The sequence below is a fragment of the Triticum aestivum genome, chromosome 4D (assembly GCF_018294505.1).
Source record: "Triticum aestivum cultivar Chinese Spring chromosome 4D, IWGSC CS RefSeq v2.1, whole genome shotgun sequence".
NCBI classification, from domain to species: Eukaryota; Viridiplantae; Streptophyta; class Magnoliopsida; order Poales; family Poaceae; genus Triticum; species Triticum aestivum.
Genome location: NC_057805.1, coordinates 459,128,754 through 459,135,171, shown reverse-complemented (window position 1 = coordinate 459,135,171; position 6,418 = coordinate 459,128,754).

Genomic DNA, 6,418 nt, shown 5'->3' with positions numbered 1-6,418 from the left:
ACCGCCATATTGGTAAAAAGTTTAAAGGCCGTCAGAAAATTTCCGGCTTAAAAAGAGGGATTCCGGTTTAGATCCGGCTCAAGAGACTTGACATCTCCCACAAAGCACTGAAGCTCTTAAATATCCGGTTTAAAATCCGGTTCAAGGAAAATTTATCTGCCACAAAGTTTTGAAGCTCTCAAATCCGATTTAAAATCCGGTTCAAGGTAAATTTGTTTATCAAAAAGCTTTGAAACTCTCAATATCCGGTTTTTCCGGTTCAAAAAGAGTTTATCTCTCGCAAAAGTTCGAGTTCTCAGGAAAAATTAAAGGGACCAAAAAGAGTCTGTTACAAAGCACAACCCAAACATAGGTACCCTGCTTTAATGACCATTGGGAGCTGATCATATTCGAATTTAGCTTAACCCTTTGGGTGTGACCCTGATCGTATTCGAATCAGAGTCGTTAAATATTATCATGATCACTAGGGGGCTTCCTGTTCAAACATAGGTCGTATTCGAACCAAAGAGAACATAGCTGTCAGTACCCTCTTGATCGGCACACTGCCGAGCTCACTAGGGGGCTTCTTGATCGTATTCGAATCATAGCTCAACCCCTTTTGGGAACCGACGTGGATCGTATTCGAATCAGCGTCGTTAAACAACTCTCAAGGTCATTTGGGGGCTTCCTGTTCAAACATAGGTCGTATTCGAACTAAAGAGAACATAGCTGTTGGTACCCTCTTGATCGGCAATGCCAAAGCCACTGGGGGCTATATGATCGTATTCGAATCTTAGCTTAACCCCTTTGGGACGGTTTTCTGATCGTATTCGAATCAGAAGCCTCATATTTTTTGAAGTCTCTTTTTGCAAACAATTTTTGGATTTTATTTGAAGCTCTTTTGATCATATCTAAAGTGTATATGAGTGGTTGCTATTAACCCGGTTTGCCTTTGGATGATAAGTCGCCATCATATGACAATCATAAACATTTGGAAGTCTTGATTTCTAAAGATTGGGTTATCACCCTTACTGCACAGGTCACATAAACCGGCAGTGAAAATTCAATATCACAGGTATAATATTATTATTATAGTTATGTTTCAAGGTTATGATTCATAACAGGCTTATCTGTGACTCCTTGTTACACATCAATGGTTATATGTGAGATATTATGACCCGCCCTGCGGTAAACCGCCAAGGGATCTTGTGATCTAATTATGTGCAGGATAAGACTACATTTGGGTGGTTACCCGCCCTGGTTTTTGACGTTAAGTCGCCAGGGCATATGTTGTTTAAACTCTGCAGGATTTACAGAGCTATGACTTACATAAATGATTAAATTTAAGCCCATCATCAAAGATGGAAATTGGTGTCTCAAAAGGGTTATCAATTCTTGATTTTCTCAAAGGCTATAAGCCGCCGGGTTGTACAAATTCCGGCTTACAATGGAGGCATATTAAATCGCCATCAGCCAAGAGCCGCCGGGTATTTAAACTCCGGAGTTAATTATCAACAGATGAGGTATTCAAAGTCGCTGTGGCGCAATGGCTATTATTTTATCAATGTATATGATTTATTCTACAATGGAAGGAATAGTCCCGAGTCGCTGCAGGCTTACGACCCGACACTTGGGGGCTACATTATTCAATTTGATGTTACATCAAATATGCAAGTCCCATGTCACTGCCAGCATGTACCATGGCACTTGGGGGCTAATGCAAAGTCATTTTTTGCTCAACTTATTGAAGACCCGACCAACACATTCTAAATGAGCCGGCCCTTGGGGGCTACCAATTGGTCCTGTCAAAAGTTCAAGGTACACAAGCATTAATCCATTATATTGAACTGTCCACTATTCAGTTGGTAGAGTACAAAGCTCTTAACCTTGTGGACGTGGGTTCAAGCCCCATGGTGGAGATTGTATTATATGATGTTATTATCAATAAATTATATACAAAGTCCCAGCTCAGTATTATCTTACTAAGCCGGCCCTTGGGGGTTACACATTGCTGTTCAAGTTTACATGGTTATATCTACAAAGTCCCTGCTCATTATTGCATAATGACCCGGCCCTTGGGGGCTACACTGGTTGAAGTTTTCATGAGCATAAGGCAATTACAAGTCCCAGGTTGCTGCAAGCATGACAACCCGGCACTTGGGGGCTACAGGTGATATGCATATAAGGGAGAAAAAATCTTCAAATTCTCAGTTTGGAGCAGACCAGATTAACCCGGTGTCTGTAGCAATCATGACCCGGCATCATTTATTTATAACCCGACAATTTTGGCAATCATAAATCGGCAAGATCTACATCTTTAAGCCGGCTGAATATCAGTTGAATATTTCAAGACCAATATTTGTGTCAAGTCAGAGCTTTGAAGGCTGACTCAAATGGATTATTTCTTATAATATTTCTCTACAAGAGCCAATGTCAGCAAATTGGTTATGAAGCTGGCCTATTGACCCGGATTTTTTAGAAGAAGTGCCTGGATTTTTTGCATTGGAAGGTTTGGACATATCTGTTTAAAGAGATTTGCTATAAGATCTTGAGTATGCATCTAGGAGGAAAATGACAAGGACTTAAAGATGATCAGGTGCCGGTTCAGGAAAATATTTAACCCGGAGCACAACCTATCAAGTTTGTTCTTGTGTTTATTTTACAGGATCAGTTTAACATGGATGAATCCAAATTAAACTGGGGGCTAATGTCGGGGATATACCCCGCGGTATGACCCGGCCGGGAGTATGACCCGGCCGGACTTGGCGCTCCATCGTAACCCGACGGAGGATTGGCGATTCATGAGCCTGGCGACTTAATGATGGCCCCGACGGCGGGTCAGACAGAAGAGTAGGCCCAAGGCCCAGAAGGCCGGCTCATGTTATGGTAGGCTGGTTTATGTGGAAAGGCATAAGGAATATTCTCCTACCAAGGAAGCAAGACCCGGACTTGTATTCAACTTGTAAGAAAAGATAGACTAGTCTTAGTCCTACTAGGACTCCGCATGTAACCCGCCCCTCTAACTTATATAAGGAGGGGCAGGGCACCCCAAAGAGGGACAGACAAGACAAGAAACAATCTCTAGGGCTAAACACCGAGAGCCGGTTCCCGGCGACTCTCCCGTGATCATAATGAGACCTAGCCTCAAACAGCATGTAGGGTTGTTACCGGATGATGTTTCCCGGGGCCGAAGCTGTCTAAATCCTTGTCTTGTGTTGTGTCTCTCGATTCCGCTCAACCCCTCTCAAGCTACCACATAGATGCGTTGGCCTCACGACTAAGTCCTGACACTAAGGACATCTGCCGTGACAAATCCACGACACCTACCGTAAAATCAATGGCCGACTTGGTCACAGAAAAATGGCTGTTAGGATGGCCAACCCTACCGCCATGATACCCGGCGGTAGGGGCTTACTGCCCAGCTTGCTGGCGGTAGGGTGGCCAACCTTACCGCGGAACAGGGGACCGTTTCGGTCACAGTACATTTCGGTCACAGTACATTTCGCCAACCTACCGCCATACACCCCAGCGGTAAGGTATCATATCCTACCGCCATGAGGTCTGGCGGTAGGGTGCAAAGCAGAGCAGAGTTTGCTCTTTTTTTCTTCTTCATCACTTCAAGACAAATCAAGTCACAGCAACAGCAAAACAAACATAGTGCATGATATAGTTTCATCAAATCGAAGACGTAGTTCATCACAAGTTTCACAAATCGAAGACGTAGTTCATGACAGGTTTCACAAATAGTCACTCAACCATATCTTGAACTCTTGCAAACAACCAAACTTGATCCCTTTCTTCAAATGAGCATTCTCGTCCTCACCCGGTGGCCTTGGATCACCCATCCTCGGGCAAGGCGATGGTTCGATCAAGCCCAACCTCATGCCACCATCAACAACGGCCTTGTCGGCAAGGCTAAGATCACGAAACAAAGAGGGTCCTCTTTCCTTGCCATTGACCTTCTTGTAAATTTGATTTTCTTGCGGCGTGAATCCATCCTCATCCAATTCTTCCGGTGGACCCTCATCATCCGACTCATACCTACACATACGGCTATAAGGTAGGTTCCGGTCCATGTCTTGTTGATGCACAATGACATCCAAGTCACCAATGGGATTGTAATGAATCTCTTCTTCTTCCGCATACACATCATCTTGAGCAATAGCATCTCCATCAACATGAGCAATAGCATCTTCATCAACATGAACATTTGCATGTTCATCAACATGAGCAACGGCCTCATCTTCAACATGATCATCACCTACAAGAACTATTGCTCTAGCATTGATGTCCTCTTCATTTGGTTGGCTACTTGGTGGTTGGCTAGCCGCATTGTGGTCATACACCACGACAGCATCATGTATTGGGGAGGACACATTCCGGTTCAAGTCAAGTAAGTGGCCGAGGAACTTCAACCTTTACTTGTCTTGTGGCAAATAACTCAAGTGACTTGTCTTGTCATCCCTCAACTTTCTCCTTATACACATCCTAATGCAATTGAGAGGTGATGGGCATACTCTTTAATCGGGATCTTACTCCCACTCCCACATCATACCGTCCAATAAGCTTCACACCATCACTTGGGTTAATCCAATTAAGGACGTTTCTCACTTTCACGACAATATCATCATAGCTCGGGCTTGTGTCAAAAACCATGGCCTCCTCCCCTTCGTCGGCATTTCCATCCATGAAAGCCGCCTTGTCCAAATAATGCACATTCACTAGTTTATCCATCTAAAAACAATGAAACAAAATTGAGTCATCCATGGACCGGTCATTTCATATGGATGAACTATCTAAAATATAAGATTTTGAATCTAACAACTAGTATACCTTAATCATAGCACTAACCCCGTAACCCTAACCCTAACCCTAACCTAACTAAACCCTAACCCTAACTCTTAAGCTAGCTTGCCACAACAAAGAGTGACACATATTACTTAGATCAACCATAAATACACCATAAATGCCCCATAAATGTGCCATAAATGCACAATAAATGCTAAACTAGAGGAAGAACTAGGGGGGTTGCAAAACTAGTTGATTCCAACAAAACTAGATGATTTGAACCAACCAAATGAAGGGGGGTTGGGGGAGGTACCTTGGGTGATGCAAATGGCCTCGATCCACGGGACAAATCTCAAGCAATGGAGGTGGATCTAGTGGGTGCTTGGGTGGGGGAGAAAAAGGGGAGAGAGTGTGAGCTCGGGGAGGAAGAAGATGAGTGGAGTGGGTGGGTGGTGAGTGGACCCCACCGAACCTTATCTCCAGGACCCTACCGCCAGAGACCTCGGCGGTAGGGTGTTGGAGCCTGCCGCCGAAGGGTGTGGCGGTAGGTCCCTTTGCCACGTCAGACCCCGTTAACGGCCAGACGGCCGTCAAAGCACCCTACCGCCAGGATGGACGGCGGTAGCCTGTACACATCTACCGCCAGCGCGGGCGGCGGTAGCTAAAAGGGTCAAATGTCGAAATAATTTCAAACCGGGGTCAGATCCTGATTTTAGACGTGAAAAGAGTCAAAATACGAAATTTTGCCGCCACGCACGGGCTAAACTTGGTGGTGGTTTAATCTCTGTGCGCCGGTGGCCGTCGGCCATGCCGTGGTGTCCACCTGTGTTTCCTGGGGTTCAGACTCGGGCACTGGCCACTGCTGGTTCTCTCGTCTTCAGAAACGAAAAGCAGAGTGATCGTTCCTTGCATAGTGCAACCGGTAGAGATGCGGCAGGCACATCAGCTTCAACGAGGATCGGTATGGCGATGGCCGTATGGGCAATTCTGGATCCGTATGATATAGTGCCACCGGACGGGAGTAGAGAACTCCCTCACACAGGTACTATTCATCATAAAGTACATAATTTTGCTTTTTACGTATTTCATAATGAAATTTTACACACATCCAGTATACGTCTGTAAGTAATTGTGTATTCTTTTTTTGAAAAGTAATGATTATCATTCAATTCAGAAAAAAATGAAACATAAAAAGTCAAATTTTGTATTTTTGAAAATTACGGGCACCAAGGAGTCCGAGAGCCAAAAAGCTTCGCTTGTTCTTTTCCGGAAATTGCTGATGGAGCCCGAAAATTTCAAAATTTCAACATTTTTTGTTTCAATAAATTCTGAAAAAAATGCATACATACCTATAGATGTATACTACTTGTTTGTAAAGTTTTATGGCAAATACATTTTTATGCGAGCTACACAAAAATAACAGAATTGTGTATTTCTAGCACACATACTATTCACTATAAAGTACATTTTTTTATAGCTCACATCAAAACATACTTCATAATGAAATTTTACACGCATCTAGTATGCATCTATCAGAAAAATGTATTTCTTTTCAGATTATTTTTAAAACCTAAAAGTTGATTTCTTTATTTCAATTTTTTTGGACTTCATGTAGCCCAAGGGCCAAAAAGCCTCGCTCTTTTTTTTGTGG